We start from the raw sequence: 14,632 nt of genomic DNA on the forward strand, positions 1-14,632 counted from the left end.
ATGTTATCTAGGTTTTGGTAATGTGCTTCTTCTTCAGTAAATACATCTTTTTCTGGAAACTAAATCCTTCCTCTGGACAAGCATCACTATGTCAAGCAATTCTGTACAAAACTGAAGTATAGCAATTAGCAAGAAATTAATAAAATAATGTGAATGCTCTTATAAACTTCTCTGGACTATTGTAGATAAGGTCCTCCCTCAGCCTCCCTTTCTCCAGGCTAAACACTCCCAGCTCCCTCAGCTGCTCCTCATCAGACCCTTCACCAACTCCATTGCCCTTCTCTGGACTCGCTCCAGCACCTCAGTGTCTTTCTCAGAGTGAGGGACCCAAAACTGGACACAGGATTTGAGGTGTGGCCTCACCAGTGCCTTGTACAGAGGGACAATCGCTGCCCTGGTCCTATGGCCACACTATTGCTGATCCAAGCCAGGATGTCACTGGCCTTCTTGGCCACCTGGGCACACACTGGCTCGTGTTCAGCTGCTGTCAACCAGCACCCCAGGTCCTTTTCCAGCATGTAGCTTCATCCTTAGATACATGGCTGCTTAGGGGAGAGGGAGCCTGACAAATGCAGCTTTACAAGTGTTTCCATTTCTGGTTCTACAAATATGTCTCATACTAAGAGATTGAGAAAGAAGAAAACCCTCTACATACTTTGAACCTGCAAATAGTCTGAGAGTAAAACTATTTAGCCTAATCACAACAGGCGTGAGTATGTTAATTACAAATGGTCACCAGCTGAAAACAAACCATGGAAAACAGCAATAGGGCAAGCTTTAAATGCTTTAAACTTAAGTGGTAAAATTCTTTAGAATCTCTTATACCCTGACTGAGAGTGTCAGATTTTTAAAAATTGAACTGAAGCTGGAATTTTGGGAGATCGGGTAGTAGACTTCTGAAGATTACTGAATCAGGGATTCAGTGATGGTTCCTGAGGTGATGAAAGGGAGAAATGTTTTCATTCTGTGTCATTTAAGAAAATATGAATGTTGTGCCAGACTGCAAGTTCATGGACATGTGCATCTGTGACCAAAATTGAAGGCTGTAAGAATAAGCAGAGGCTGTAGTAAAACCTTCTCTGATTCCTTTCCCAACCTTCAGTGATTTGAATGATTTATATGATTTCAGTAATTTTCAGTGGCTTTCCATTTAATGATTGTGTTCAATCTCATGTAAACCTTGTTCTGGACCTTTAATATGCAACATGATTGCTAAAATTAACAGCCTGTTAAGTAGCAACTTGTTAATGGCTCAGGCATTGTCTGAGGCTGGTGGTGTAAGTGAAAGATTACACTGACATTTGGTACTGTACCCACTTACTTCAACAGAGAACTTCCTTGGTGTTCTTAAAAAGATTCAGGAGAAACAAGGATCACTCAAAATACTTATTTTGAGATGAGGAGACCACTTCTGGCATGAAAATTATATGATCTCTCCATAAATCACACAATACAGACCTTGTATGTTGAAAAGTCTGATGGATTTGCTTTCATGATTAACAGTAGAGAATGTAAAACCAAATAAACTTCATAAATTCCTTGAAGAGAAATTAAAAAAAAGTAATGAAATTGTTGCAAACGTTTTTTTTTTGTTTTTTTTTTTAGACCCATGGAGTTGCAGTCTATTTTTAAGTACTGCTTTTACTGAGAATGCCAATATGCTTTAAGTAACTCCCTGGAAGTCCTCAGTTCATCTATCACTAGCAGTGGTCCTGGTTTCCTTTCTGAGTGAGGCAGTTTGCCATTCTGACATCTGTAATAGTGCCAGAGACAAGGTGGTGCTCTGAAAGTATTTGTCTCTCTTGAACTAAATAATGGTGGGGACAATTTGGAATTTCTCAACAGTAGTATTATTTAGTGTATAATGTTACCAAGAAGGAAGCCTGGGCAGGCATTTGTGGGTTCCTTCAGTTCAGGGATTTATCATTCAGCCTCTGCCTCGCCCTGTGTGTGTTATGAGCACAACACTCCACTGCCTTTTCCTTGTTATTGTTAATGTTAAAGAACAGACTCCTGGAAAGAGAAGCTAGAAACAACTAAGTCTTGTTAAAAAATAGCTCTTTGGGCAATCAGACCACAAAATTAAAGGAAAGAAGAAAGGAGGGAAAAAGTAGCAAAGACACATTCAGGGCCAATAATATGATCAGTGTGTGAAATGGAAATGAAAGCTGGAATTGTAACTGAAGTTCTATTTTTGTTTTCTGTTTTCCTGCCTACAGTTTTCATCTTTGTCATCAAAACATCAAACATGCTCCACTTCAGTCACTCTGTAACTGTGGTAGCCAAGGAAGGGTGTGTTTTTAACAAAAAATAGCAAACATTGGTTTTGATATGTTACTGGAGCTGGAATAATTCATTAAAGAGTGGACCTGTTGGCCTCAAACTGTAAGTACTATGTGTGATTTGGTGACCCTTTTATTCTGTACCCCATGAAGGTCAACAGTAATGAATCATTTATCTCTGAAAACATATAAAGGACACAGACTTCAGACTATAGGTGATAGTACAAGCAGAGTGCATAATCATAGCATAGAAAACCCCATAATAAACAGGTTCTAACAGATTGTAACATAGCTGATGAAATATCAATAGTTACTTGCAAGAAAACTTTTAGTACCTAGGTTTACTCAGTATTCAGAACCTTATTGATTGTAGAAGTTAGGTCAGTTGTAGTAGCTGCAAATTCTTGTGAATTTTAGATTTTGGATTAGATTTTATTGTAAATGGACTAGGAGTAATTATTTTCTACTGCAGTTGAGTAAATTCATGTCTTCTCCAGTCCAGTAATTCAAAATGGCATGATCTCTCCACCATCATTCCCGAGTTAGTTTTGCAAGCTGAATTATTCTAATGTAGTAGAAGATAACTCCCCTGGACTGATGAAATACACTGGAGTGTGAGAATGTCCCTATCAATTTATAAATTTACTGTGCAGGGTTATAATCTGTATTTTGGATTTTCAGGATTTTTCTGTTCTCTGTAGTGCTTTCTCCCGGGAGTTCCCTTCATCAGGAATTCCATTTTTTTCATGTTCAGAGCAATAATAAATGTTTCAGTAGGACTAGAAAAGCTGGAGGGATTTGTCTGGAGCCAGATTTGATGGCAAAACTCTAGATAACACAGTTTTCATCATTTTTTTTCTTTGCTAAGACATTTAAGTAAATAGATTAAAACAGATTTTCTGGACTTCTTCATAAGAAAAGCTAGATAAAATCAAGAAGTTGGAATTCTGAGGATGCTTTGTATTTTCTTCTCTACCACTTTCAAGATGTTGATGTCAAATTTTCTTAACTGTCTATAGCAAAATTCTGTGTTAATTTTAAAATTTTTTTAGGAGTGTATGCAAATATATTATGAACCCTGTGGCTGTCAGATGTTACGTAAAAACATGGAAGTAACTTAGTTTAAATCTCATTTTCTGAAATGACCTTGGCAATGACCTTACAAAGCCGTCTGTGATAGCGTCTCACTTTCATAAAGTCCAGAACAGTCAGCACTGTGGTGTGGAGCTCTGTTAAATCCCCTTCTTGGTGTCTCTGTCAGTGAAGTGGGTCAAGGAGTGACAGAAGGAAGTATTCTGCATATATTCAGGATGTAAAAGTCTTGGTGTGCAGTTGTCTCTGGTATTCACCTCACAGTGCACTGCAGGGAAAAATCCTATCATACATATGGTTCAGCAGTTGGAGTAGGGAGCAGAGGACACTTGCCCATGGTGCTGGGATTTAGATGAAATTCTGCCATGTGGAAACAAATCTTCACAGGAAACACCTGATGCTCCTGAAACATATTTAGAACAACGTTTGTGCCAACTAAAGTCAGCTGCCATTTTGAGTTCACACTGGGCAAGATTGTTTATCCTAACAGAAACCATTGGACTGATTGATCTCACAAATCCTTTTACTGTTTCTTTGCATTTAATTTTGTTTCTTTGCCACTCCTGAACAGTTATAGGTTTCCCTGCCTATGAAATTCCAATATTAATTTTAATGAAATGAGCATAAAGCATAATATCACTTTTAATAGGGGGATCCCAAAAATTACCTACCTAGCTATTTTTAACTGACATTTGTGCTTTTCAAATTAACTTATTTAGATTTCTAAGTAAGATGGCAAATTCTAATCAGTAGTCAGTTTTATTCTGTTTGACTCCTGAGGAAGGGACTTCGCTGTGTAAAAACTTCTATGAGTTGTTATACAAACAAGCTGCATGACATGGTTACAACATACCATTGTTGCCCAATAACTTCTTGTATTTCATATTTGTCAAGATTCCTACCTTCATATTCACTTGGCAGTCTGTGTTACCATTGCAATACTTAAAGAAAACTCTTCCTTTTCTACCCAAGAGCCTTAATTATATTTAGGTCTTGAGCCAGAGATAAGCCTGTGCTAGCAAAGTGTTTGTGTGTATCTTGGAAACATAATCAGAATGGTGTTAACTTGGTTCATGTATTACATGTGATGCAGGCAAACCCAGCAACTTTCTTCCCCAGAGCAAGTGATTATCTTTATCTCCAAAGAATAGCCAGATCCAAGAGCTATTTGATAACCAGTGAAAGGGATTTTTAAGTTACAAATCCAAGTTTCCAATCCAACTAAAGATGTTTAATGTGTATAACTAAAATCAATGGGACAATTCCATCATTGCAAACAGGTGTTTGCTGGACTGAGGCTCAAAAACTTAACTTAAGTATTTTGGAAGGTGTGGATTTTCTCCTGACTTGTATGAATTACATGGGAAAAAAGAATAATATCTAAATTTTAGCGGCCATATTACCTTGGTCATCATGTGCAGACATACTTGCATATTTTGATTGTTCTTGATGGCAGCATAGCAACGTATTAGTACGTAATTTGTAAAAAAAGGGAAATTTCATTGCTTAAGCTTTCACTTTGTTTTTGTTGGGAAAAAATACTTCAGTGTCTATGGAGGTTGTAGGGAATTACACTATGGTTACAAATGTCACTTACAGAGAGTTTCTTCTCAAGCACCTATAGGAAGGGCGAGGCTATATATGGACAGTTCTTGCCAAATGCTGCTTTTCCATCTAGGCTGGAATAAGACTGATGGATGGGCATAGTTAAGTGAAGAGAATGCTCTTTTCTCCTGTGCACTCACCATGTTTTCTGTCCATCAGATCAGACAGAGCAAAAAGGCTCAGATTAATGTTGTCTCACCATCACTGAGTGTAAGGTGGCACGTGAGGGAAAAAGATGGACTGCAATCATAAAGCCTGCTCTTCTTTTTGGATGTTAAATGGTGGGGAGATGGGAGAGGGAGAAGAATGGAAGACAGAGGAATTTTGGTTTAATTTTACCAAAAATAGATAAACTGTAGGCTTCTTGGTCGGAACCATTTTCCGTCAATGTAGATGGAAGGCACAGGGCTGGATGTGTGTCACAGCCTCCAGCCAGGAATGATGTGAAGTGTCTGTTTGCATATTAACTAAATCTTGTAGAGTAAGAGAAGCCTGGTGATCTAACTTAACTACACATGTAAGTGTTTGGAAAATATGTGGGTTTTCCCTTTTTCTGTTTCCCAACTAATGTGATGATTGTGATGTGTTCTTAAAATTTTCAAATAAATTTTTTTGTTTGCTTTTAGCTTGCCCAGATCGGTGTTAAGAGTGATTTCAGAACAACCGATTGGCCCTGAAGTGTTCCATTCTGTGGAGCAGTGATGTCAAATGTGGTATGACTGCATTTTCTTGAGATGACTGGCCTTCATGTTTCTCTTCCTCGGGACAACCAGAAGGTAAGAAAAGCTGTCTCCACACAGCTGCCCAACTGACACATGAAACTGAGAGTTGAGGGGTTGATAAAAAGGAAAATATCTTTCACTGTGTGCCAGGAAAGCTTTTTGTGCCTCTTAAGATATATATATGGAAGTACCAGGTGAGACTCAGGGTTGTAAAATAATGTTTAATATAGGGTGTTCACTGAACCCAGAGAACATTCCTCCAATGTGCCTTACAAGATGGTTTTTGTATTTCCTGCTCCCTCTGAAGGGCTTTGCAAGGAAAAGAAGTAATTTGACACAAAGGAAAGCTGTGATGAGAGAATTACTAGAGGAAAAAGGATGGATTCAGTAATGTTTTGATTAAAATCATAAAATTAATTCCTAATGTATTTTCCAGTACTTAATTTTAAGCCCAGTTCCGATTTTTCTGGCAGAACAGCAGTTCCTTGGAAAAAAATGTTGATTTTACAGACATGTATTTTATGTCACTCCATCAATATTTGAATGGAGACTGGACAGGTGAGCCAGCTGGCATGAAGCAAGGACATCAAGCTGGTTTGCTGGGAGGCTCCATGGTTATCCAGAAGTCATTCCCTAGCTAGCAGCTGTGCAGGCTGTCCAGGGCTGCAAGTTGTCTTGTGTGATGGCTGCCTGGCTGGCAGGGGCTCTGTGGCTGCCCAGGTGCACAGCAATGAGACTTACCAAGGGGTAATTTTTGTACCTCAGATTTCCTTTGTCTGAGGGATTGTTTTGATTGTGAAACCAGCACAGGTATATGCTTAAAATGCAGTAAAATTAAATGTTTTTTTTAAAAGCTGATAGGTAAAGGTATGTGAATAGCATAAAAAAATAACTAGTTTCTTCATTTAGAAATACCTTCAGTGGGTATGGTGAATTTTGCTTATTCTGGCAGTGTGCTTTTCTGGTGTCATTAGACTTTTTGTCTAAGACCACAATATATTTAAAGGAACTGGAGTTACTAAAAAAGACATTCCACAAATTATATGACTAGTACCACTGAAACCAATAAACTGAGTCATAATCCTACAACAGCTGTATATATATGTGTATATATATATACACATATATATACACTAATGCTTCCTTGTGTTAGATTCACGGAGTTCAAATTATATGACAGGTGTAAGTGACACAGGAAAAAAAATATCCTAAGCCTTTTAATCATATAGGATGCACAGGCAATTCTTTGACAAAGAAACACAATATTTATGCTGCTCTTTTGATTGTTTCATTTCATTTCATCTAACTAAAGAAATTCACATGGTTTGTAATGAACATTTTTAAAAGATAAAAGTAGAATTCTTTCAATACTGGCTAAAATTTCCTAATGTTGCATAAAAAATATGTGTTAAAATTGATTCTGCTTTTCTCTGCTTTGTTAAATCTTTGAAATTGAATATATATGCATGTCTCCATCTTCAAGTGGAGATATATGTGTAGATGTATATATGCTTTGTCTGCTGGAATAGCTTTCAAAAAAGATTGTGCCTGTTCTTGTTTAAATATACAAATTGAATTCTCTTTCCTTTTAATTTGAAGGAATTAGTGCTGCTCCAGTAGTCATAGAAACTGCAAATAAGAACTGTGTGTTCTACCATCGGTAGAAATTCTGAATATTGAATACAGTTTTCTTGAGTTTCTGCCTACACAGGAAGCTAAAAAACCTTTCAGAAGGAACTTAGCAAGCAATCTATCAAATACAGCAGCAGCAATTTGATTGCTACTTAAGGCTTAATGGGAGCAATTGTTAGGACTTAAGTAAAAGGCTACTCTGCATTTGTTGTCCACCCTCTCTCAAACAAAGGCTGAAATATTCTGTCTGACCTTAATAAAAATCCCTCTGATGTGTAACACTACCATTTATGCCTTACACACCACAGGAAGACAAAAGTTGCAGGTATTCTACAGTTAGATGAAAACTTTTGTTATGAACATATGACCTTATCTTAATATCTGAAGTATAAAAAGCTCCACATTAAATATCTGCACAGACTCCAAAAATGTACTAGCTGTCTGTAAAATATGTAAACAGGAATATTATCAGATCTGTACTTCTCAATAATGCAGCTACCAACACTGATGAAGTAATTGGATATGAAATTAGTAATCAGATGATTGTGTGGAATTATCTGATCTGATTTGCATGCTTGACTGAGAAGAATTATGCGTGTGAATCAAGCTTGGTAAATAATTCATACCTTACCCTATAGCTCACTAATTTAACATCATTTTTCTTTGCCTGCACTTGGTAGGAGTGCAGTATTCTCCTGAAATCAGCAGTCTTTCAATAATAATTACCAATATCTAGGATTAAATTCTGGTTTGCAAACTTTTTGGTGTACAGTACCTATTACTCATTCAATATCTGAAAAGCATTGGTTAATTCTAATTGGTCAAACAAACCTCCTTCTTTGCCTGTTTTTCTCACCTGGTTAAACTAATGCTTGATTGGGGAGTACTGGTGCTTTAAATCCAGGTTTTATGCATATATTTAATATGCTCCCCTTGTCTCTAAATCACAGCCTTTGATGTCCTGGAGTCAAAATAATTGTTAGTGGGGAGGGGAACTAAAGATCAGCAGCTTGGTTATTTGCCATAACAAATACCTACAGTGAAAATTAGCACTGGAAAAAGGTTTTCATGGGTTTAACAGTAGAATTTGGCTTCAGGTAAATAATTAGATACCAGTGGGGTTCACAGTATTTTAGGGCACCTATGGCTGTAGATTGGGCAATTACTGTCATCTAATGATATTGCAGAAACCACAGTGAATTTATTAATAGGGTACAGGTTTGACTACTGGGGCTTACCAATGAAAGAGAGATCTGAATGAGACAGTTCACTTGCAAAGTGAAGGAAAGTTTGTGAAAGACCCTTCCGTGTTTATTTGCTATTCCCTTCAGAATCCTGGGGCAGAACTAAAACAATGCTAAATATTGTAAAGTATTATATTTCTGTTCCTCAAGGCTTGAAATGTAAAACTCAGACAGCCTTTTGAGAGCCTCTGTGCAGTATGGAGTCCTTAAACTTTTGAAAGCAGTTACAGGAATTTGGATTACTATCAGGAACACTGGCAACACTTAATAACCAGAAAATGTCAGAAGAGAGTTTGGTGGTAGGCAAGTGAGTAGCATGACTTTAGTTTCTCCCTTACTTTGATAGTCCATGAAAGGAACGCTGTATAATCTTTCCATCTTGTAATTCTGTATTTATTTATTTCAGAGGCTGTTTAACTAGAGAAAATGTGTTCCTGACAGTATTTCTAAACAGTAATTTTTTTAATGGACTCAACTCTCCTCATGGATTAAATCTCTTACTATCACAAACCAGGCTAATTCTGTACCAACAAGGTACTGTGTCAAACATACTTGAATTTCCCAGTGTAAATGCAGCCAGGAGTCAGCTGCTTCTCATGGCCTGCAATTTGTCAACATGGTTAAATTGGGGGTTGACTCCTGTTTATGCTTGTCTGGGGGTAGAGTTCAGTCTGTGTAGCTGGAAGTATGAAAAATGCCAAACTTTTTTTGACAAAAGCCATCTCTAGTACTGAGGTATCTGCATTCCTGCCTGGCAAAAAGGGATGCACAGAGCTCGGTGTCCTTAAGAGGGCTCAAATGGGATGAATATTTAGTACTTTGAGTCCAGAATAGGTTGGGGTATGCCAGAAAGGATATGTATCTCCACAAGCTATAGGATTTTTAAGGAGAGCTGATACAGTGAAAATAATTTTCCTAATTCACAATGGAAAAGAAAAACGTTAAATGTTATTAGCACAGAATTTCTCTGGCAAGAGGGGGCTGCTGTCTCCAGTGGGAGAGATATTTCAAGGGAAATCAACGCTCAAACAAAATCAACATTCTCTTAGTAAAATGCTTTATAGAGGAATAAGCAAAAATTCTTAAAAAAAATGAGAAAAAAATATTAGCAAGTTTTGAAATAACTTTCTGATCTCAAAGAAGAGGGGAAGAAATTATCCCATTGAAATCTTCAGTTTTGCTGTTGCAGTTCAAAGAGTGAAGAGAGACCAAAGAGCTTTTTACTGTGCATCAAAGGATTGACAGCCTAGTGTTCAAACAGAGCTTTAAGTTCTGATCTAAGATTAATAAACATGCAAATACTCAGTCTTAAAAGGAAAACTTGTAAGAATCCAATTTTTATCTTATGTAATTGAATTACTTATTTGAAGTGACTGATATATTTCAACTCAGTAAGTTGTCACATTGTAAAAGCTGTCAAATTTGGACAAATACAGGCTGTTGTAACTGGAAGATATTTCAGCAAACTCCAAGTTACAAACACATGCTCTTTTTGAGACAGCGAACCATGCTGACTACCAGGTGAAAAAAAGTGGGTCATAAAGATGCAAAGTGCCAGTTATAATTATTTATGGCATACAACATTTTTGAAACCGTGGGTGCCCACAGCTGTGGCCTCACATATTTCTCTTCTCAAGTTCTGCAGGTCACTAGTTCATGTTCTGTACCAGGAAAAAAATGGGACTTAGCATTTGCTGGTGCTCTAGAACTGCAAATGGCTTTCCATATGCTGCACTAAGTCACACCAGTTCTTTGTGATGTGAAATATGTGTTCATTATGATCTCATTTTTTTGCAGGTAGGAAGGTTCAGTCACTTTCCAGAGAGAAAAAGGGAGAATGACTTGGCCAAAATCACAGTGAGGGCTAGATTAGTGGGCAGTAGCACAGAGAACCACTTTTCAACACACTCTCTCTAGGATGATGCTCAGAGCTATGTGAAATTGGGATGTCTTTTACACTATGAAAATCTTATGTGTAATAACATAGGAATTTAATTTGCATTTTACATTTACTTCAGAATAAAGTATCTGGTGCAAGTCATCCAGAACTAAATGTTTTTTTTTTCTTTCACTTTTGAGTACAAATAGTTCTATTTGTGAAGAATATGTCATGTATATTGAAAATATCTCCAAGCATTTTGTTGTCATAGCTGTTTAGCTTAAAAATAGGCATTTCCATAACAGATTTTATCAACTCTCCAGGCTGAAGTCAGGAGGTTCAGCAGAATGCAACTGACAGTTACAGGTATTTTTTTCTTGAGGGAATGTATTTGACCTGTGGGCTTCATTTCAAGGTGCCATTCCAGAAATTTCTTTCGACTGTTTGAGTCCTGATTTTCTCTGAGATTGCACTCTTTCCTATAGCATAGGGGCAGGATGAAGTGTTTAGAGTATGGAGCATTCATTGAGCAAGAAGATTTGTAAAAATATTACAGTGTTAACAATATAGCAGCAAAATGTTTGGTTGTTTGGGATTCCCGGAGAACAACAGATCTAACTCCTTCTGTTATTTTATGAGGGAGGAAATACTTTCAATCTTCTCAGGTTTTTCAGTATAGCAGAGTGGGATCTTTTTCAAGATTCAGAGAGTTTTTATTTGAAATTTTATGGAACCCCCCAGTGCTTCTGTGAGTTCTTAATGTAAATTTTATCATTAATACACATTTATGGGGATTTTTTATGTTTTTTGTTTATGTTGCCTTTTTGTAAAGCCACTTGAGGAACAATATATACACAAGCCAGACCTTCACTGATAGTATGTATATTTGAATTTGTATCTTGGGAGGGCAAAGGCTGAAAAATCAATTTGTGGACCTTTTCACTAAAGAAATACTGCAGAGAAATTATTCCACTGCAGTCTACTGCTCATAAAGGGAAGCAGCTTAGAGAAATCTCTAAGCAAGGGAATCTTAAACCCAGTGAAGCAGGAGGCTATGAAACCATCCCTAGGTTAGAAAGAGAGCTTTCTAAAATTGGAATTTTAGTTAAACAAGTTTTCTGTAAGTTAGCAGTTGAATAATTTTTCCAGGTTTATGCATTTTGGATGAAGAATATAAAAATTCTGCCTTCCCACTGACAAAAATGCTGATATTGTAGACTCAGGTTTTTTCCTGTGTTCCCATTTTTCATTTATAGAATCCCACTGAGACCTGCTGCTCTTGCTGATCAACACCCAAAACATCTGGGTAATATCAGTTCTGCTGTAAGAGATTTGCAGAACTCGAGCATGTTTTATGCCTGAAATGTGTGACATTACCTAAAGCCAGAGGTATGAAAATGGTATTAATATCAAAAGAATACTAGCAGTGGAGTGGGCTGGAGCTGGATCAATGCTTGCTGTGGAGATGTGTTGTAGTTGTGTCAGGCCAGATCAGGCCTTTCAGAACAGAGAAGTGATGATCAGCTGAATTAGTTCTTCTCCCTCTGTTTTGCAGAAAGGCACAGTGCTGGAGGGGAACTGTAACAGAAATGGGAGATGCAGAAATATTCTGGCTCTGAATTGTCCAGTTCAAATTTACACAGGTAACACTTCCAGATAAAGCTTGAAGTTCCCCCTCCTACTTTTTCTTCCCCTTCCACTACCATTAAAGCTACAAAACCCTTCCAGACCTTTTCCAAACACAAACCAGGTCATGTTTAATCTGGGCCATTTCAATCATCTGATTCACAGTGTGGCTGCAGAACAGTGGCCTCGCTGCAGCAAAGAGAAGGGATCTGAAGTACAGTGGGAGGAAGGAGAGCACTGGCAAAGGGAGATCAGGAGCTTCTTAACCTGAGCTCTAGACATCAGCCTCAGTGTCTCAGGACAGCACAGCTGCCATGGTTTGTAAGTCTCTTGATGTGGCAGTAAATCTGTACTGCTTAACACATGGAGGTGAGGTGGGGTGGGGATCATGACCCATATCCTGCAGACAGTAATCTCCTTAGAGAAGGGCTTGCTTGCACTGTGTGCTTAGAACAAATGGGGAACTTGGTCTTCCCTGGACCCTGTGTGAGAACATTTATCTAGGATGATAAATATTTGGAAAACTTTAAGCATAATTTTAATGAACCTGCTTATATGAATATGATGTGGTAGCTTTGCAATGCTGGTCTGTTTCTTTTTCTTTTTTTTTTTTTTTCCACATGAAGGAAACCTTTCTCTAAACTTCAGTTTTGTGGGAAAATCTCTCGTAGCTGTCTAATCACACTTCCCAGCTGATTTCTAAACCATTTTCAACTTCTGTTGTTGTCACACCTATTCTTCGAAAATAACACGATTAAATATAAGCTTGTTTCAAGAAATACTGTTTTTGTTGACATCTTTATGCCTTTTTTGGTTTTGCAAAAACACACGCAGATATTTTAGGAAATATTAAGTTCCTTGTTATAAAATATTCGCTCCAGAAATGTATATAAGAAAATCAACACAGTGCTCCATAGAGAGATCATTTGAGTTCTGATAGTTTGGGCATAATTTGTTAGAAACAAGGCTGCCTTTCTGCTTGTCTTTCCTTGATCTCTGAGGAGAAAATGATGTATGCAGAGAAGCATTTCCAATTATAAATTATTTCAGGTTTTCAACAGACTGGTTTTTGGCTTGATATTCTGTCATGATTCAAAGATGAGAGGATTAGGTTAAACAACCCTTTCTTTTAACATCAGGTAAGCAGATAAGCAGTACAGTAAAGTAAGATTATTGCAACTTAAGTGTGATTTTGGATGTGGTGAAATAATTTTTAACAGTTACTCTGAACTTGAGGTGCAGATCAGAGAAAGAGGGGAAAAATATTAAGATTTTTCTGTTTACTCTATTGTCAGTGGAGAAACTAACCATTCTTTGCCAAAGTTATAAAAAAATTTTTTCCTCCACAAACTTGAGCATTTGAAATTGAACACAAATTTTGAATGAATAAATGTGCAAATACCTTATCTTAAACAGAAAACTTATGAAAATACAATCCTTAGCTTATGTAATTGGAAATTTGTTTGAAATGATTAGTGTATTCCAACCTGCAAGAGGAGTTTTGCTGCGTTAAATTAAACAAGGGATGAAATAATGCAGGACCACTGGCAAATGAAAGCAGAGTGAAATAGCAGTGTGACCAGTATGGTTATTTTTCAGTATTTGCTTATAGTCCCATGGCTTTCCATAGATAGAGCTGATTACAAGTTTGTCACTTACTATTTTGGACTATGATGAATGTAAGCCCCTGCATTCAGTGTGCTGACCTAAATGACAACATAAGAACTGAAATATTCTCTATAGCTGTGGGGATAAGAGACCCCCTCACAGTCTTCTGTTAGTTTGCAGAATTTCTAGAGGCTGTAGGATAAAGCCAGACCTCCATGGATGAGGAGTCTCTTCATGGAGACTGTCTGTTAAGAGACTAAACCTGTCAGATGAGACTGTTTCCAATATGGTAAAGGAAATGAGAGATTAAGGAGGACTCAAGTGGTGGAAATGACTCCATAACCATGAAAAAATAAGGAAGCAAAATCTGATTGAATCAATGGCAACTCTCAGCCCTTGAAAGGTTCTTGCTGTAGAACATTAGTGTACTGCCTGGAGAAGAGATGCCTCTCAGGCTGAAAATGAACTTGGACCTGAGTTGTAAAGAAAGTGATTCCTTGGCTTGCTCTAGAAGGGATCAGAATGTTTCCTGTGACCTTTTTGCTTGTTTTGCCTGTGGCCTTTTAATGAAAAATGTTAATATTTAACATTTAAACCACTTTCTTTTTCTAATGTAATATTAATTGAAAGTTCATATTCATATTACCCTAACAGTCAGGGACATGCTATGATTCAATGACAACCAAATCTTTCTTTAATGCAATTTCTGACTTTAAAGTAATAATGGAGGACAAAATTATGATATCTATTTTTCTATAAAAACAAAATAATTTGATTACAAGTGGAAATGATTTGGAACATGTGTTTTTCTGAAAATTGTTTCTTTTGAAAAGAAACCTTTCTTGCTCATTCACACAAAGCAATGTCAACAATGCTGCCATTAAGAAAGATTCCACTGCATTAAGGAAGACTCTTTCATTTTAATTTGAAAAGACAGGGGGT

At 37.2% G+C, this 14,632-nt stretch overlaps 1 long non-coding RNA gene across 1 annotated transcript; it reads left to right on the forward strand.

Moving 5' to 3' along the window:
* Positions 1-2,223: 2,223 nt before the first annotated feature.
* LOC127478386 (uncharacterized) lies at positions 2,224-8,874 on the forward strand. Its single transcript, XR_007907211.1, has 3 exons — positions 2,224-2,385; positions 5,606-5,755; positions 8,728-8,874. It is a non-coding gene; the product is annotated as an uncharacterized LOC127478386 (long non-coding RNA).
* The last annotated feature ends 5,758 nt before the right edge of the window (positions 8,875-14,632 follow it).

This window comes from Manacus candei, unplaced genomic scaffold (assembly GCF_025592945.1).
Source record: "Manacus candei isolate 608988 ecotype Guabito, Panama unplaced genomic scaffold, ASM2559294v1 h1tg000060l, whole genome shotgun sequence".
Lineage (NCBI taxonomy): Eukaryota > Metazoa > Chordata > Aves > Passeriformes > Pipridae > Manacus > Manacus candei.